This window comes from Heloderma suspectum, chromosome 4 (assembly GCF_057233095.1).
Source record: "Heloderma suspectum isolate Gila_16-S chromosome 4, 16-S_ref, whole genome shotgun sequence".
Lineage (NCBI taxonomy): Eukaryota > Metazoa > Chordata > Lepidosauria > Squamata > Helodermatidae > Heloderma > Heloderma suspectum.
Window position 1 is genome coordinate 201597730 of NC_139461.1, and position 21048 is coordinate 201618777.

A 21048-nucleotide genomic window follows, 5' to 3' on the forward strand; every position below is an offset into this window, starting at 1 on the left:
AGAATTCTCAACTCAGGCCAAATACCAGGTGGCCCAAAGTAGGTATACAGTTGTTTAGAATGTTGATGGGAGGGGGAGAGAATGTGTGAGTACAAGATGTGTGGGTGGAGTCAGAAGGACAGTTGGGAAGAGTGAGTGACAGAGAGTGACAGTTAAATCAGTTAAGTGTAGAGAGTGAGGGGAGTGAGGCCCTTAAGTAGGTATACGGTTGTTTAGTCGTTTAGTTATTTTTTTTACTGATATTGTGAATGATGGCAGCACACTTGAGTCAAGAACAAGGGAAGTGGATTCTAGAGCAGTACTGGAAGACTGAAAATGCCAAGCGGGTGCGCACAGAAGCATCCGACACTCCTCCACCAACACATCTGAGAATTTATCATCTTAGAGATAAATTGAAGCAACAGGTACAGTGGCTAATACACCAAAATCTGGACATCCTAGGACGTCTATGACAGAGGAAAATGAGATGAGAGTTGCTCTGACATTTGTGAACAGTCCGAAAAAGTCCACATGACGTGCGTCTAAGCAGCTATCCGTACCTAGAACGTCCCTGCAACGCGTAATGCGTAAATTGAAATTGAAGCCGTACCGTCCAAGACTGTTACATGGTCTTCTGGAGGACGACCCAGACTGTTGGTTGCAATTCTGTGAGATGATGCGTAACCAAATCTCTAACGAACCAGACCTTCTTGATAAGATCTGGTCAGATGAGGCTTCTTTCAAGTTGTCAGGCCATGTGAACAGGCATAACTGTGTGTATTGGGCAGATGAAAATCCTCATTTGACTATCACATCTCAACTGAACCAGCCAGGTGTCAGAGGGTGAGGTGCACTGTCCAGCGAAGTGTTGTAGTACCGGTTTTCTTCGATACAACTGTGGATAGTAAGAATTACCTAAACATACAGAGTGGTATGTGCCACAATTCAGAACCAGGGCTAACTTCGCCGAACTGCTCTTCCAACAAGATGGGGCACCTCCTCATTATGCTTTTGCAGTAAGGGACTATCTTGACAACACCTTCCCACAGCATTGGATTGAACGACGTGGCAGCATTGAATGGCCGCCACGTTCACCCTTAACACCAATGGACTTCTTTTTGGGGGTAGCCAGGGAATCAGAAAACGTTTACTTCTTGGGAGGACAGCAATGACAAATCTTGATAAAATAGTTAAGAGCAGAGACATCACACTGACAACAAAGGTCCGCATAGTTAAAGCAATGGTATTCCCTGTAGTAACCTATGGCTGCGAGAGCTGGACCATAAGGAAGGCTGAGCGAAGGAAGATAGATGCTTTTGAACTGTGGTGCTGGAGGAAAATTCTGAGAGTGCCTAGGACTGCAAGAAGATCAAAGCAGTCCATACTCCAGGAAATAAAGCCAGACTGCTCGCTTGAGGGAACGATATTAAAGGCAAAACTGAAGTACTTTGGCCACATCATGAGAAGACAGGATACCTTGGAGAAGATGCTGATGCTAGGGAAAGTGGAAGGCAAAAGGAACAGGGGCCGACCAAGGGCAAGATGGATGGATGATATTCTGGAGGTGACGGACTCGACCTTGGGGGAGCACCACAGGAAGCTCTGGTGTGGGCTGGTCCATGAAGTCACGAAGAGTCGGAAGCGACTGAACGAATAAACAACAACAAAGTAAAAAATAAGGTTTTTGAGAGGAATCCCTGGACAGTGGATGAATTAAAAGAGTTCATCTTGGAAGCATTTATGGACATTGAACCGGAATTTGTGTCATACTGTGTGTCACAGTGTTCTGGACAGGTTCGAGGAATGTTGCAACGTTGATGGAATACATTTCGAGCACTTATGAGATTAAACAGTGTTAAACAAATGTAAATGTAATAAACAATGTAATAAAATGCAAATAAACTATACTGTTTACCTACTTTTGGGCCACTCTGTATGTTCTAAAACAGGAATATTATTCATCGGGTTATTATGAAAAGCTTTAGTACTGGCACAAAAGATTGTATTTATTTTTTCTAGTAAGTTTCATGTTTTAACAAACATGATTAATAGGAAAACTACAACAGCAGTCATGGCGGAAAGGTGCCATCGAGGACCCTTGACTCCACTTGGCAATCAGAGAGTGCATAGCTTGTTATGTTTATGAATACCTAGGATACTGTCATCTTCCATCCTCTCCCTCATCCCACTGCTGCCATCTGAAGGCTAGCAGAGGAAGAGTCCCAGTCAGCAAGAAGATTCTCTGCAAAATGTTAAGTGTGGAGGGAGATTGGAGGTGCAAACTGATACCTAGCTGTACCACCATGCTATTTCCAACAGGTTTTGCATTATCTTGACACAGTGTGGGACAGAATTTAGGGATGTGGCTGGATAATGCTCATTTGTTCACTCTTCCACAGAGAGAGAGGATTTTCAGCCTCAGCAAGCTTTCAGGAAGCTGATAGTGGCCTGGTGAAATGGGAGCAATAACAGCCCAGAGAACAGACTTCTAAAATTGTGGCCTCCAAACTGAAAAAAGGCCATTGGGATTTTATTTATGTACATTTTAGAATCTCTTGCTCATTTGAAGACAAGAAAAGCAACCCACCTCCTACTCCCCAATCCCGCCAATGCTGTATCACGAAGTGCTTAGAAACAAATTATCTTCAAAAGCAGTTTGCATGCAGAACAGTAGAGCGCTGTATGAAAAAGGCAAATCGAAAGCCTCGCTGGCCACAAAGAGCTAGTCACATGGTACTGTTGACTGGATCCAGATCTTGCTTCAAGATCAGCATTAAGAGAAACGAAATAATGTTAAAAGAGAATACCCTCTTGAACACTTTGGTTCAAGAAATGTTAACCTTCTGATTTTGTTCAGCTCTAGAGATTTATATAAAACTCACTGAATAATCAGCTTTAATGCAATTTAACATGCAGTGCATTTGATAGTTCAGAACTGCTTCCAAATAGCTTTCAGCTCATGAAAGCCATAAAGGCTTTTCAAAGTATTCTAATCCAATTGCCAAGATGAGCTAAATTTAGGCTTTGGAGAACCTAAATTGATCCCAATCTAGTTATACTGGGTATTTTGGTGATCCTTAAGGTGCAATCCTATACCCATGTTGTTTGCAGGAAGGAAAAAGAAATGCTAGTTATGACCAATAAAGCCCTAAAAGGCTTAGGACCAAGGTACCTGAGAGATCACCTTTAATATCTTCTGGGGAGGCCCTTCTCTCTGTCCCACCAGCATCTGAGGCTTGTCTTGTGGGGACTTGAGAGAGGCCTGCTCAGAGGCTCTGTTCTCTAGTCTCTAGAATTCTCTTCCGAGGGAAGAGAGTCTAGCCCCTTTGCTGATGACATTCCACCAAAAACCAAATACCTGTTTATTTAAGTAGCCTTTGGCCTATGAATTGAGGGCTCTTTTTTTCTTGCCTCGTGGAACTTTTAACTGGCTGCTTTGCTATGTTTTATTGTTCTATTTTATTGGATTGTTTTATCTGCTATTTTATTATGTATTTTTAATATTTTTATTTAACTGTTATTACTTTGGGGTTTTTTATATTTTTGGAAGCCACATTGGGTGCTAAATGTGGAAAAACATAGAAGTTTAAGAAATAAAATCTGTGACTTTTGGAAACACCAGTAAGAATCTAGTTACACTCAGTCTTAACACTTTTCTCTATTTAAAATGTACTATTTTGTTCTGCCACTTTGGTTAGTATCTAGGCAGTTAAATAAAACAGAAACCTATTAATTTCTCAGCTGCCTCATCCTGTGTCTCTAAAAACAAAGTGGAGACAAGGCATATGCGTTTCATGAGCAGAAGCCTTGGATTGTCATTAGTCTATTTTTTGTTAGAGGTTGAGGAGCTAAGCAACAAGAAAGAACTGTATATATAATCAATATATAATCAATGACCAATTTAAATGAAATCAGAAGTATGGTTGACAAGTTTAGGTTTTCTTATTTATTTAAAGTCTCCTGGATGTCTAAATTTCCTGAAGCAAATTTCCTGAAGTGGTAAGACATGACAAATTTAACAGAAAACAGGTGTTTACACATATTCAAGAAGCCTTCTGGTTTAGCTCCCACCCTCGGTAAAGATTTATCTTTAGCAATATTCATTTAACACATCAATATCCTGCCCCCAGATAAAGGTTCTAAGAGGCTGCCATTCAATGGGAAAGAGTTTGTAGAGAGAATATATTCTTCCAAGTATGCACACTGGGAAAATGCACAACCTATGATAAAATTTAAAAACAAAAATCCCAAATAAAAGGAAATACTAGGGAAGCCAGGCACAGTAAAAGGTAGCTTTGTTGGTTTTTGCATAGTAGCCAGTCGAAGTACAAAGTCATGACATGTTCCCAAGTCACGTTCTAGAATCTGAGTAACAGGCTTTGCAGTCAGGCCAGTAACGAGGTTAACATTCCTACTTGTCATTCATTAAATGAAGGCATTGTACATATCCTCACAACAGTTAATTCAAGAGGAAATCTTATATAAAGTGCATTTGTAATCGAAGTTCCAGAAAACAAAGAACACTATCAGGACAGGACATTGTTCTCTTCAATAATAATTCATTGCATACATGAGGAGTAGAGTACGTGATGACAGGCCTCTTCATACCACAAAGTTGTTGGCAGCTCTTGCTTAGGGCTGAGTGGCATTGTTCGTAGATCACTGAAATATGCTATCAAAGCTACATAAAGTTTGGTCATCTATATATAGCAGGGAAGCAGAACCTCTTTCAGCCCAAGGGTTGAATTCCATTTTGGAGAAGTTCTCAGGGGCTGCATTCCAGTGGTGGGTAGGACCAAAGGCAAAAGGGAGTTGGGCATAAGGAGTGAGCCAAAAATACCAGCACATTTTAGCTTAAAGCCCTTACTGCCAGTAACTAAGCCTTAGGACAGACGTACACACGTTTGGAGCTTCAATCTGCCTGCATATGGGAGAATATGGAGAATAGTAGAGAGGGAACATTGTACACATTGCCCCAAATATCTGTGGATTGTATCTCAGTGCCAAAGCCTTATTTGACGATAGACAACCACAAGGGTTATTAAATGTGTATGATGTAGATTATGAGCTTACAGGTTCTTCGTATTACATAATATACCTTGAGATGAGGTAGGGTTTAAATTTGAACAATTTAGACCTTCAGTTGATGAGCCTATTTTACGTATGTCACAGGCCCAATAGCGGGGGAAAGTATTAAGGAACTACAGAGAAACAAATTTAATTACAGCGTTATCCTCTAAAAAAAAAAGCCACCCCAACAACCCCAAAACCTTTCTACAGAGAAGTAATTTAATGCTTAGGATCCTGACTGAATTTGAGGTCAAAGCTCTCTTTTGTAACCGCATTACATGGCCAGATGATTAAACCATACCCTAAACTAGCACAAAGGGTTGCAGAGAAGGTAAAGCAGTTATAACATAAAGTTACATTCTGTTAGTAAAATAACCATAAAGGGTGCAGTTAGAGGATATTCCAGTCTCTTGAAGTCCTTAAGGCAAGTAAAAGGAGCAATTATACTCCTGGAAATATTTGTGTTCCTAAACAACATAATCAAGATCTTACTTTCCAAGACTTTCTGAACTTGAAATTCTTCAGCTTAGATATCTTGTTCATCCTTCAGTGTTCTTAACAGCTTCACTATTTTAGAAAGCAGCCGTCACCTCAGCCAGCCTTATATGAAAGGCTTTGGCAAGCATTAGCTGATCCATGACTGAATCTCCATCAACAACACATTCCATAAAGCTAGAACATCTTGGATGTATTTTATGCCTATTATTACAGAAATTAGCAGTGTTGCATAAGTACATCTGTTTTTGATGACACACACAGTAAACTTGGATTTACATGTTACAGTAAACATGTGGTTCCCAACACCAGAACATTAAAAGTTATCTGGAAAGTGAATTGTTTCAGCCACACAGTACAGAATTTTCAGCCTAATATTCTTTTCAAGATCTTTAGGAAGTTTGCCATAAAAATCAGATTGCTTGTTACAAACTTAAAAAACCCTTTGAATACAAGTTAGTCAAAGTAAATTATCTTCCTCGTTTACATATTAATTCTGCTCCTTTTTGTGGGGAATGCAACAGAGCTATGGATAATCAATGAGCCAGAATGGTATTTAGCATTCCTTCATCTACTAAATTTTAGTAGCTAAAACAGCATCTCTTAAATCCTGGTGAAAATTAAAATAGTTATACAATGCATGGACATGTTTTAATCTCAGTGTTTGTACCAATATTCCTTACTCTGCATGAGACTTTAATTTTGATATAGTTTTAGCACACAGACAAGAAGATATCCAGATATAGAGACATGATATAAGCGAGACTGTTGTCAACGAGCTTTGATACTTCTATTTGACACAGCTCCTCAGATGCCTTTCTTGAAAATTAAGGTTTGGATGAAGGTATATCTTCAACAAGCATCCACAGAAAAGCCTGATAAAAAAACATTTTTTCTTTCCTACAGTCTCCAGTCTTCTTTCAGTACTCCTTTAATAGCACAGTCATCTAAAGCCATACCATCTCTCTAATTTCTTCCTATTCCTACATTAGTAGTGTTTTATATTTACTTGCTCCTCAGATTTGTTCTTTGCTTGCCTTAGCCAAAGTATTTGCTCTTTTATTTTCTTCATTTGGTAAGTCTTGCATTTTTTTTTAAAGGAAGCCACCTTGTCTTTCAGGACTCCTTGATGTTTATTTAATCATTCTGGTATCTTCATATCCATGCTCATGTCCTTTCTATTATGTGGTATAATTTTATCTGAGTCCCTATTATAATGATTTTAAACAACCTCAGAACTTCCTGAGGGCTTTTGACCCTCTTGACTGTCCCCTCCAATTTCCTTTTAAGTAACCCCTTATTTTTGAGAGTTAATCTCTACTGAAATTAAATGAAAATGTGTTATTGCAGTCTGTTCCTAGGTAGTTCAATAAAATTTCTAGCCATAACCTAGGCACTGCTCAGTATTAAATCAAGGCTTTGATTTAATACTGGTCTAGAGGGCCATAGGATTTTTTCCTTCCTGGGAACTGAGGTTGGAGCCAGGGGTCCAACCTTGTTCCCAGAAATCACGCTCCCTGCCCCCTCCCCCTTGTAGCTGGCATGGTTCTCTCACACCTTGGAAACAGAGTGCGGAGACAGCAAAAAGGGGGCAGTCCTAGGGGAGGGGAGAAGACCGCGGAAGCCACATTACACAGCTTCCTATGCACTGTGTGGCTTCCCCCATGCCTGCTCTGAAGCTCCCCAGCTAGCTAGACAGGCAATATTGCCTGTCTAGCCAAAAATGCAGGGCAGCTGGAGCATGGAGGCAAGGATCACCTCCATTCTCTGGCCACCCTGCACTGGATAGTTGTCAGCCTCTGAGCTTGGGGGCTGACACCTATCTCCATAGGACTGCACCCTAACTCTTCTAAGTCATAGTAATTCATCATATCTAAAAATATTGTCTCTGTCAGTGCAGACTACAAAATGTTTACTTTAACTATATGACCTGTGCTACTTTGTATGTATAAAATACAATTATTAACTCTTGATCTTAACAAATGGCAAAGAGAAACTTTACATTCTGCTAAGATGGAAGAAGTTTTTTAAAAAACACACAAACATGCTTTTACCTGTTAAAGGGCAGTCAGTTGTAATCTCTTCTGGACCTTGCCAGTGCCTGCAGAGACATTACAGAACTACTTACTAAAGATTCGCAATACAAAGTTACAGAAAATATGCTTGTAATAGCTACCTAATTGGAAGTTTCTTATTATAATTAATAAGATTCCTCAAGTATCAACTCTGACATTTCTGAAAAATAATTAAACCTGAGGCACCGCCTAGTGGCATGCTTTATGCACAACACTTGTTTCCAAAGTGAAGGGATCATCCCATTTTTGGTAACCTACTATTTCTTTACTAAGCTACAAGAAAGTTAAACTTTAAAATACTAGAAATATGGTCAGATTTCACAGTATTGGAAAGTTAAGAACTATATACGTTTCTGTTATGCATTAAGTTAACAAAACATAAATCACTATTCACAGAAAGAAGTGCAATTAATGGTGACTTTCAGGGCAAATCTTCGGCCCATCTGAAATGATCTGTACATTGAGTGCTGACTGCCAGTCTCATCCAGCTTTCTTTATTGACAGAGCCTAATCCATTTCTTGTACTTGGCTACTAAATATACTTGACAGAAAATGCGCTGCAGCTCTTACGGAGTATACCGTACATGGAACATCGAAGTATTAGGATGTATTACAGTACGTGTTCTCTCTACTGGTTCAATACAATCTTATAAAGGTTTACTTTAATTTTTTGTTTTACTAAATAAACACATTATTTTAAATTGTTTTATAAACAATTATAGGCAAATAAAATATACTTCAAAACAAAAGGTATTTCCTAACCGACATCCACAATACTTTATTAGTCTCCAAAGTAAAATGCTTGTGCAGTTATTGTTTTTTAAACTGCTTTCTTGAATTGGTACAAAATGCAGTGCGAGTTATGGCTACTGCAAAAGTTTGCCCCATTTACGAGCAAATTCATTATTTGTTGTAGCAGCCTAACACTGTTATAGATCACATACTGTAGTGACAAAGTAGGGGAAATCTGATGTCAGAATAAGTATGAGAATAAGAATTTTAAGCCTCTAGTTATTTTAGCAAATATAAAGAATTATATGGGCAAGGGTATGCTGAAGGAGGAGAGTGATATCACTATGGTCATACAGTTAACTGCCCTAACCCAATGGGTATAATGCAAAATAAAGGGTGGATTCAGATAGACCTGGGCAGACGTCAGGTCTGTAGCATCTATTCTGGTTTTTTTACTAGAACCTTGAGGTTCACCAGCGAAAGTCAGGTGCAGAGATGCCACATGGGGCTCAGGGGCACAGCCAATTACTCACTGAACCCCGTGAGATGAACAGGATAATGTACATGTACAGGTACAAATCTACATCTGAAGGTGCTTCCAGACAGAGGGCTCCGAGCACTACCTCTCTGAAGGGACTTTGCAGCTATTCAGTCTTTTCTTTTTAATGGATGATATCAGATAAGAGAAAGGACAGAAGTAGTAGTAGAAAAACACAGGAGGGTTACAATTTGAAGATGTTGGCCAGGTTCCGCCTCACTGGGTTCGGACAACACAACAAACTGCACCAGGAGATGGAAATGATGGTAATTATGCCATGCACTACCGCATGGGGTAGAAAACAGGGTAGCTTATTTACCTCCCCTGACCGTGTGAATCCAATTATTGGGTTTGCACGACCTGACAACCCACCAGGGGCAGCTATGGGATGGATTTTGCTGAGGTTCCCTGGAATATGTGCCGGAGCCGGCTGGAGGACTGAGAGGGAATGAGGGGGAGAACAAGCCACAGCAAGCCCAATCATCTGTCAGGTGTACTGTGGGCTATTCTGCGAACAATGAACCCACCATGGCTTATTCACAGGGTGGCTTGGCATGACATGCAAACTGGTCTGTTGTGTGGATCCCTGCAAATTTCTGTGAATGAGGCAGGGTTATGTTGCCATAAAACTGTGGAAGTACCCACAGTTACTTCATATCAGAGATTCTAATGTAAAACTTTAAAACTGGCCAGCAAATCTGCACAAAGATCTGGTCAAAGGCAAACAATATTCATATTTTACAAGTGAAGAACAATATGGCTCACATATGAGAAAGCCATATACTTGCAGTTTTATTCGCTGTTAACCTATTAGGAATTTATTGCCTATGAAATGCAAGTCACCTAGATACCTACCAATAGATCCTATCTACCTTCGGTCTACCTTCTATCTACCTTCTGTCTCCCCTTCATGGATCACTGCCTTGTTGTGGCGAAGGGGCTTGCGTAACTCAGTGAAGCCATAAGCTATGCCGTGCAAGGCCACCCAAGATGGACAGGTCATGGCAGACAGCTGTGACAAAATGTGGTCCACTGGAGAAGGAAATGGCAACCCACTCCAGTATTCTTGCCAAGAAAACCCCATGGAATGTATCACAAGGCTAAAAGAGATGAGCCCCTCAGGTCGGAAGGTGTCCAATATACTACTGGGGAAGAGCAGAGGGTATTTCCAAGTAGCGCCAGAAAGAATGAAGCGGCTGGGCCAAAGCCGAAAGGACACTCAGCTGTGGATGTGTCTGGTGGTGAAAAGAAAGTCCGATGCTGTAAAGAACAATATTGTTTAGGAACCTGGAATGTCAGATCAATGAATCAAGGTAAGCTGGAGGTGGTCAAACATGAGATGGCAAGACTGAACATCGACATCTTGGGAATCAGCGAACTCAAATGGACAGGCATGGGCGAATTTAATTCAGGTGACCATCATATCTACTACTGTGGGCAAGAATCCCTTAGAAGAAATGGAGTAGCACTCATAGTCAACAAAAGGGTGGGAAAAGCAGTACTGGGGTACAATCTTAAAAACGATAGAATGATCTCAGTACGAATCCAAGGCAAACCATTCAACATCACAGTAATTCAAGTCTATGCCCCAACCACTGATGCCGAAGAAGCTGAGGTTGATGGGTTCTATGAAGACCTACAACAAGAGCGTTGGACTGGAAGCTGGGAGATCCGGGTTCTAGTCCCCACTCGGCCATGGAAGCTCACTGGGTGACTTTGGGCCAGTCACACACTCTCAGCCCAACCTACTTCACAGGGTTATTGTTGTGAGGATAAAATGGAGAGGAGGAGGATAATGTAAGCCGCCTTGGGTTCCTTGCAAGAGGAATAAAGGTGGGATATAAATGCAATAATAATACTAATAATAATAATAACTAACACCAAAAAAAGATGTCCTCTTCATCTTCGGGGACTGGAATGCTAAAGTAGGAAGTCAAGAAATCACCGGGATAACAGGCAAGCATGGCCTTGGTGTACAAAATGAAGCAGGACAAAAGCTAATAGAGTTTTGCCAAGAGAACACGCTGATCATAGCAAACACGCTTTTCCAACAGCGCAAGAGACGACTCTACACATGGACATCACCATATGGTCAATATCGAAATCAGATTGATTATGTCCTTTGCAGCCAAAAATGGAGAAGCTCTATACAGTCAAAACAAGACCTGGAGCTGACTGTGGCTCAGATTATGAGCTTCTTGTTGCAAAATTTTGGCTTAAATTGAAGAATGTAGGGAAAACCACTAAACCATTCAGGTATGACCTAAATCATATCCCTTATGAATATACAGTGGAGGTGAGGAATAGATTTAAGGGATTAGACCTGATAGACAGAGTGCCTGAGAAACTATGGACGGAGGTCTGTAACATTGTTCAGGAGGCAGCAACGAAATCCGTCCCAAAGAAAAAGAAATGCAAGAAAGCCAAGTGGCTGTCTAATGAGGCTTACAAGTAGCTGACGAAAGAAGGGAAGCGAAAAGCAAGGGAGAAAGGGGAAGATATATCCAACTGAATGCAGATTTCCAGAGAATAGCAAGGAGAGACAAGAAGGCCTTCTTAAATGAACAATGCAAAGAAATCGAGGAAAACAACAGGATGGGAAAGACTAGAGATCTCTTCAAGAAAATCAGAGATCTCAAGGGAATGTTTTGTGCAAAGACGGGCATGATAAAGGACAAAGAAGGCAGGGACCTAACAGAAGCAGATGAGATTAAGAAGAGGTGAAAAGAATACACAGAACAACTATACAGGAAAGATCTGAATGTCCCTGATAGCCATGATATCAGTGAACTTGAGCCGGACATCCTCAAGAGTGAAGTCAAGTGGGCCTTAGGAAGCATTAGTAACAACAAAGCTAGCGGAGATGGCAGTATTCCAGCTGAGCTATTTAAAATCCTAAAAGATGATGCTGTTAAAGTGCTGCACTCAATATGCCAACAAATTTGGAACACTCAACAGTGGCCGCAAGACTGGAAAAGGTCAGTTTACATTCCAATTCCAAAGAAGGACAACGCAAAAGAGTGTTCAAACTACCGCACAATTGCGCTCATTTCACATGCCAGCAAGGTGATGCTCAAAATCCTACAAGCTAGACTTCAGCAGTATGCGAACCGAGAACTACTGGAAGTACAAGCTGGGTTTCAAAGAGGCAGAGGAACTAGAGATCAAATCGCCAACATTCGCTGGATCATGGAGAAAGCAAGAGAATTCCGGAAAAAGTCTATTTCTGCTTCATTGACTATGCTAAAGCCTTTGATTGTGTGGATCACAACAAACTGTGGCAAATTCTTAAAGAGATGGGAGTACCAGACCACCTTACCTGTCTCCTGAGAAACCTGTACGAGGGTCAAGAAGCAACAATAAGAACCAGACATGGAACAACCGATTGGTTCAAAATTGGGAAAGGAGTACGACAAGGCTGTATACTGTCACCCTGCTTATTTAACTTATATGCAGAGTACATCATGTGAAACACCGGGTTGGATGAATCAGAGGTCGGAATTAAGATTGCCGGGAGAATTATCAACAACCTCCGATATGCAGACGATACCACCCTAATGGTAGAAAGTGAAGAGGATCTAAAGAGCCTCTTGTTGAGGGTGAAAGAGGAGAGTGCAAAAGCTGGTTTGAAACTCAACATTAAAAAAACGAAGATCATGGCATCTGGCCCCATCACTTCCTGGCATATAGAAGGGGAAGAAATGGAAGCTGTGACAGATTTTATTTTTTTGGGCTCCAAGATCACCGCATATAAGGACTATAAGGAAGGCTGAGCGCCGAAGAATCGATGCTTTCGAACTGTGGTGCTGGAGAAGACTTTTACGAGTCCCCTGGACTGCAAGGAGGTCAAATCAATCCATCCTAAAGGAAATCAACCCTGACTGCTCATTGGAATGGCAGATACTGAAGCTGAAGCTCAAATATTTTGGCCAGGTAATGCGAAGAGAAAACTCTCTGGAAAAGACCCTGATGCTGGGAAAGACTGAAGGCAAAAGGAGAAGGGGATGGCATGGGATGAGATGGCTAGACAGCATCACCAATGCAATGAATATGAACTTGAGCACGCTCCGGGAGAGAGCGCAGGACAGGAAGGCCTGGCGTGCTATGGTCCATGGGGTCACGAAGAGTCGGACACGACTGAATGACTGAACAACAACAACAACAACCTTCTGTCTACCCCTGAGGTTATTGTGCAGTGATCATCTACTAGTTCCAGACATGTTGTTAAACACAGCTTTACTATCCCTCTCTTCATTTCCAAGTGACTGCAAAGGGACAGTAATCGGGAATTTAAACACATGGTTGGAGGCTACAGATATATGCCCTGCCCCTAAATTGTTACAGGTATTCTAGTATAGCCACTGTATGATAATCATGTGAATCTACCAATGCTGTAAAAGCTCCAAGACTCTGGCACACGGGAGTGTTGTTGTTTTCAAATACACCCATAAACATACACACAAGTATTAGGGCACAGTTCCATATTCTCAAACACAGTCCCAAACTTGCATAGTACCTGTGACCATGCCTAAGACATATTGCAGCACTGTATCAGGAGGATAAAGACTAGTTATTTTAAAGTGCCTGACACAACAAATCCTTATATAATGGAGCTTGCTTATATCCATCAGACAAAAACTGGTGATGACTTGCTATAGATGACAGTACCAAAAACATTTCACTTGTATTCAGCTTAACTAACCCAGGATGCCATGTCCGCTACAGCCATTAAGAACTTGATAACAGCTATATCTACATTACACCCAGATTTTTATAGCATCGAGCAACAAAATAAGCCAGCCCTAGCCTCTGAATGTGTGCTCTGCCTTAGAACTGCCCATTTCCTGTGGGAAACGAAAGAAACACATACATGCCTCCAGTATTAGAAGCACTTTACTATTCAAATGTTGTTATGCCATTAGCTTATCTTCAGACTTGGAGGTGAACCTTATGGAAGTATTTAGGTAGGAAAAATATAGGAATGAGTTACTATATAATCCGATCAAAAATAGATGCCTTCTAGATCTTCCATATCTTATTGATACATACTAGGGGCTTCTTATCCACAGTATTAGCTAGTTTTCCTCCCAGAATCTGCTCAAAGGCTAAAAAAACTGCACATTAACAAAGGGCAAAATCCAATGCTGCCCATCCGTTAGTGGAGTTGGCCACAGATTCTGGTGTGCACACAGCCAGCCCCAGCACTGCCAGTCCGCAAGCAGCCCCTACAGCTTGTGGAATGACAATTTAGCACTTCCAGAGGCAAGCCCCCAAATGAGTGGAAATGCTCATTTCTGGAAGGGGGCAGGTTGGCACAGCTTCTTTGTGCAAGCTCTGCCGACCTGTTTCCTTCCAGAAACAAGCATTTCTACTCATTTCAGCTTGCCTCTGGAAGCGCTAAATTGCTGTTCTGCAAGCAGTAGGGGCGCCACTGGAAGTGGCAGGGCTGGCCACATGTGCAAGGGCAGCATTGAATTCTGCCCAAAATTTTCTAAACCTGGAATCTGTTTTCTATAGTAAAAAAATAGCAAGTGCAACAGCTTCCATAATCTTCATATATTAGCTAATACTGAAATTAGGTAGAGTGAGGAAAGTGCTATCTTTGCTCCACAATCCAGCTTTTCAACATAATTTAGCAGTATGGATTACGAGGTAGTAGAATGCAGTCCACAGGCAGACTACTCACTTCTTCCTGGTGAACTGCTTACGACAAATTAGTTATGCATTAAGAAATCCTGAATATGCATTTTAACTTCCTATATTTATACATCAGTAGATCAGATTTAAAAAAATAGATGATGCAGGACTGGTCAGCCTATCTCTAATATAGAATCCAACAAATCGCAAACTTGATTTCAAGTGGAAGTTATTACATTCAAAACATTTACTGAAGGACATAATTTCCTTCTAACACATTGCACAGTTTAAATTAAATTGAACTACCCTAAATATCCTGTTAAGAAGCACCCTCAAATTCTGCTGTTTGGGGAAGGTAGGGCCTGCATCTGGAAGAGGACTGGGTGTTTTTGGTTTTGGATAAGAGGAGAAAGCAAATTCTATAGGAAATTGTAGGCTTACACATCTCACGTAGAGCTACAGATTTCTTGCATACAACTTTCTGGCCAGCCACTGTGCTCTGATTGCCTTAATTCCTCTGTGTCAACACTTGCAAATTTCAGATCTTGCCTCAAGACAACAACCACAGAAGCCTGCACCATGAAATATTTTACACTGATTTCTAATCTTGTTTTAATAGAAGGAAAAATAAAGAATTCAATGTATTTTACCCTGAAAACCCAATATTGTGTAAGTGGGCATGCCTACATGACTCTTTTGTCATCTTTGTTTAAGACAATAATCAAAATCCCCTGGCTATCTTGCTCACCTAAAGCTATGATAGCCAGAGATATGTACCCATCAACTCCCATCCTTTCCTTAAATCAGAAAAGAAAGAGGAACCCACTGTCTTCTTTCTTCCCTTTAATGTCTGCCACCTAAAAACCCATTTTCTAACATCCATAAGCAATTTCAGGAGAAAGACTTGTTTTGTTTTATTTTGATTCCTAATCTTTGCATTACCTTCTGTTTTCCTTCTAAGTGGTCCATACTCCAATTATTCTCTTTTCCTCCCTTTTTCTTAATATTCCATCCCATTCCAAACTCCAAAAGCCTTTGGCTTTGAGAGCTCCCTGTTGTTCTTTTATGCCTCTCCATCTATTTCCGTCCAAAAACCCTGCATTTGCTCTAACCCCTTCCTCCAAACAATCCCTCAAAAGAGCCTGTTCCTCCCCCTCTTCAAATTATCCAAAGCAGAATCTTCTTTCTTCCCCCCACTTTCTCCCACCTTCCTCCATGATCACCTACACACACACCCCTTGCTAGGAGTTGAAACTATTCTTTGAGGTGCTGCACTTACGTCAAACCTCTTTTGCACCCCCCACCTTACCAGAAATTAAAACTCTTCTCTTTTGAACACACAATTTTCTATGCATTCCAGTGCACCAGCTTCACTATTGACTTTAAATGCTTGATTATCTTTAACCTTATTAGTGTTAATGTATGATTCTAATTCTCCTGATGTGTGATTTTAATTAATTTTAAGTTCTTCTTAATAAAACAAAGAATTGCTTTCAAAGATTACGTTGTGGACTCTGACTCTCTCAACTTGGGGGTGGGGGAATCAGGTTTTCCTAAGCACCCAGAATTCAATGCCAAGCAATCCCTCATGCGTGTATTTGGTTTACATGTATGTGATATGCATGTCCATGTATATTAAAGCATATTTCATAACAATCCCTTTACCCCTTTACGTAACACTTAGCTCTGTACTAAAGTTACAAGCTACGTTGGAAAGCATGTGAAGATTTTCTCCAGATATGAAGGGCTTAATCTGTGCAGACATTTAGCAATGGGGAATGAGCACTTCTTTATTTTTGCTTTTATAGATTGACTTCCACTGTTATTATTTGTATGTTGTTGGCACTGCAGGCATTAATCTCCATCATTCTGTTAGCAGGAAGAGCACAGTTGCTCTGAATCCTTGTCACTTCCTTAGCCTAGGAAAATTACACTTTTAAACTGCTTCACTATTAAAAAAAAATACCCAAAGCAGAGTAAACCCCCTTCCCCAAAGACAGGTGCAGCCTTGTGCCAAGAGAATAGCCTTGTACAAAGTCACATCAATAACCAGACCAGTAGTCATCCACTGGTGTTGAGTTGTTGAACCTAGGTTTCCAGGGCTGAACTGAATTCTCTGAGAATGGGACTCTTGGCTATTTCCATTGTCAGATCAGGGGTTCTGCTTAGCCCTGGAAAACTGGTTTCAACTTCAAACATCATTCATGTAAAGCTCACACGTTACTACTGAGCTGGATATACTGTGGTTGAAGCTACAAATAAAACTTAAATTCATAATTTAATGTAAGACAGGGTTGGATCCTGACAAGTTAATTGAACTTCGGTCCATTAAAATCAATGGAAAGAGTGAGTCATGACTTATGTCCTGTTCATTTCAAACACAACCAAGGGCAACTAACTTAGGCAGGTTAGGCAGGATCCAACCTATAGTCATGTTTCACCTTTGCAGTTATGCATTCTGCTAGAATCACGCAACACAGCTGTTAGTCCTCATTTAAAAACTGCACTTCTGAATGGAGATGATATAACAAGTTGAAGTCTCTTCCCCACCCCACGCCCCATCCATAAACACTTTGCTTGCTATTTTAGCCATGACAAAGAATAATCTCCTTTCTTTGTACAGAATAAAGAGTTCAAGCTGTTTTGGCAATTTCAAAGAAGCATATGTTTACCAAAAAGTATTGAAGACCAAAGGCCACTTATGATTTTCAGTTCATACAACAGTGGTTAAGGGCAAGTACTGCCCTATAGAAAGAGAAGCTGCCAACAACAACAAATTCAAATGTGATTACATGGTCAAAATATACCCTCCAAAAAAACTCTCTCACCCAAATCAAACCAAGCACTAGATACACAGTTGTAGAGTATTTGTGAAGTCAGTTCTCAGCAAATTGAAATACATATGGATCAGGCTGGATGCTGAATGACCGTTATAATTTATTTAGAAGCTATTCAGTGGTTTACACTTTGGGCATCTGTTACATACATTTGCAGAACTCCGAAAAAACTTAAGACAATTTGATAAACTGAACTTGTGTTCTATTTTAGTTTTAAATAATACTTTTTAAAGACCAAGACTGAAACAGTAAGCTGTAAGAATCAAGAACCTTGTAAATGCCACAGATAAAAATATACTGGTGGTGCACTTTGGCAGAGCACAATCCTATGGTTCCTGTCTCTCGGGGACCATAGAATGGCTTGGAAAACCCCTTCCAAGATTGGAGACAACACTCAAACCTTGGAAGGGGGAGTGAGATATCTGCCCCCCAACCCCACCCCTCACAGCTGGGATGGAGAGAACCATACCAGCTGCCTCTCTGAAGTTAGAAAATTGACCTCGGAGGGGGGAAAAGGGGCATTCCGATGGGTGGGGAGGGAAGGAGACCAGAATACAATTTATCCTCAGCCCCCTCCAGCCTCCTTTCCACCCCCTCCGAAGCACCCTTGCTAGACAGGCTAAAGCCTGTCCAATGAAAAAAATCCAAGACTGGAGGATGGGGAGGCAAAGATAACCTCCACTGTTCCTCCTGCCCTGCTCGCCTCAGCCCAGCAGGGTGTAAGAATCTTGGAAACCTCTGAGTTTGGGGGCTTCTGAGCAGTGAGGGTTCAGTCCATAGGACTGTGCCCTTAACAAACTATACTACTTCTGCCACCACTCACTGTCTAACTGGTTTAAATAAAACCCATCATGTCGGATCCAAAGTTGCCCTTGCAGTCGAGGGTCCTACTAGAGGAAGAGGCAATTTAAAATCTTGTGCCCAGCCCCTCACACTGCTTCCCACACTGTTCTATAGGGACCCCTAACTCTCCAGAGCAGAGGAGCACAGGGGTAAGGAGGAATGAGAGAAAGTCGACTCCGTGCTCTTTCCTCCAGTATGAGCATCCTGTGAACAGAGTTCCAGTATAGGAACTCCAGATCTTCCTGACTCCAATTGCAGTGAAGTCATTCAAGCCTACAGGTGGTTATCCACTCCCATCAGCCCCAGCCAGCATGGTCAATGGTCAGGAATTCTGGGAGAAGTAGCCCAAAACATCTGGAAGGAACCAGGTTGGGGAAGCTTGATTTAAACATTCAAATACGTATTAGGATTGTGTATCTCTCTTAATCATGAAAAAAACAACAACCCTGGATACTCTAAAATGGATGTTGCAAATTCTCTTTGCTGTAACAGCATTAAGATGTGCTGATGTTCAGTCACTGTCATTATCCTCTGGCATAGGGTAGCATCTGTCCCAGCACTTTGTTTGGCACAATATGAAATCAAGCATAATTTCCTATGCCAATAATCAATGTGGGTAAAAATGAATAAAGACCTGTGGTGTGAACACCAGCATAAACCTTGGGCTGCCTAAATGCTTGAAATGTCTTGTGCCCAAAGCAAATGATGGACTGGATGCAATTATATGCCATATCACAGAGGATACCCTTCTGGAGGTGAAGGTGCATGATTTGGGGTGACCCAAAGCTCAGTTTGAAGTGTACACTCCCAGTTTCTTATTCATTTCTATATATACTTGTTATTCTTGGCATAGGGGTAACATGACAAACAGTGCCTTGCACTGTCAATGGGTCACTTCCTATTTGTTTGGAGAATGCCTGAGAAGTATGCCTCTGAATGCCAGTTGCTGGGAAATATGAATGGGTGTCTGCTATTGCACCCATGTCCTGCTTATGGGCTTCCCATAAGCATCTGGTTGGTCACTGGGGAAACAAAATGCTGAACTAGATAGGGGCATCGATATAGACCTAACTGCCCTATAATAATGCTAGCCAAACAGCTGGTGATGAAAACAAACCATTTTGCATCGAGCTAGACATTGCAACTTTTAGTATGTTGTTTCTTAAATTATTCTTAAAAAATAATACCTTTTGCAATTATTCTAAAGTTTGCATCTATTTTTCACTATCTTTACTGGAGGAGCTATCCAAGGTAATGAAATCCTTCTATCATACTGCTGGAAAATCCTAAGCAAATACAACTTCCAGCACAATGTATTTCAGGGCAACCTCCATTAGAGGAGCTCTGTCCTTCTACATAAGTATTAATGATAAGCCTTCTATTGAACGGGCAGGCTTGTCCCTACATTATTACCAAATTTGTTCAGTGGATGATGATCTGCAGTACTGGTTGAAATCAATTTCACTCAGTACTTACCTGTGGAAAACTTGTAACATATTTATACCCTGCATGTAAACTCTCTTGAGCCTTTTCATAATTTCTCCAGAACCTGGCACAAATGAGAGAACCTCCCCCCCCCCACCCCCATGCTGGAGAACTTGAAGGAGTGGAAAGGGTTGGTACAGAAAACAAATAGAGGTCTGGCTAGTAAGCCAAGCCAATATTTGGAGAGCCCATATTCACATGTACCCTTACTAAAATGTATAATGGCAGCAAGTACAAAACATCACTCATCATAGCTGTGCATGATTTGTCAGTGTTTGTACTTTCTGCAGTTCATTGCCCTCTGACTTCACAGTTTATAAACCCTCCCCCTGCCAAACATGTGTATTTATATACCTGCAACTCAGGATAACACTTCCTGTATTTGATGAAGTGGACTATAGGCCACAGAAACTCATGCTGTAATAAATTTGATAGTCTTCGAGGTTCCACAAAACTCTGTTCTTTTTGCTGCAACAGATTAACATGGCTACTCCCCTGGACATTTTATTAAGCATCCCTTTGAGTGGAAGTTAAACATTATAGAGTGCTCTACATTAAAACCTTCATAAAACAATTTACAGAACCGTTTATCCAAAATACTGAAGACTACTGTAACAACTTAGTGTTCCCAATAAAAACCCCAGCACAGTTATTTCATGAGCCCATAATGTGGGAGGGGAGAGTTAACAATAGTCTACCTTTTGAAACACAGACATTACTATAACAGTCCAAACGCTAAAGTTATTTTGTCCCAGCAACCACAACTGTGAAAATTCCATTTTTCTATTGCTACCTTAACCGACTTGAAGCTTTTAGAATTCCTCAGGCACATTCTTAAGAGTTTCACTGAACTAGGGTCAAGGTCACAGTAACTAATATTTAAACAAGACACTTAATTTTTACTCTGCACCATGAATATCAGTTACTCTCTGTCACTTAATTCAACTGCCACTCTTTCTATCAATATAGCCTCTAGACAAAGATTCCCAAACATGTCCATTTAATTTAGACTTTGCTCGGTCATCCATAGTAATTTTCAACCTCAAAATAAATTATGAAATACATGTTCTGGATCCTTTTTGTGTGTATATACACAAGACAGAAATGTTAATTTGGAACCTGCTATGCCAAGAAGGGAAGCGAAAAGCAAGGGAGAAAGGGGAAGATATACCCAACTGAATGCAGATTTCCAGAGAATAGCAAGGAGAGACAAGAAGGCCTTCTTAAATGAACAATTCAAAGAAACCGAGGAAAACAATAGAATGGGAAAGACTACAGATCTTTTCAAGAAAATTGGAGATCTCAAGGGAACGTTTTGGGCAAAGACGAGAATGATAAAGGACAAAGAAGGCAGGGA

At 40.8% G+C, this 21048-nt stretch overlaps 1 protein-coding gene across 2 annotated transcripts in view; it reads right to left on the reverse strand.

The window, feature by feature from the left end:
* The window catches only part of LRRC8B (leucine rich repeat containing 8 VRAC subunit B), a 59171-nt gene that overhangs the window by 13065 nt on the left and 25058 nt on the right, over positions 1-21048 (reverse strand). For both annotated transcript variants that reach the window (XM_084851986.1, XM_084851987.1), the window contains exon 2: positions 7599-7645. The gene's annotated coding sequence lies outside the window, so the exon portion shown is untranslated. The remainder of the gene's footprint in view (positions 1-7598; positions 7646-21048) is intronic.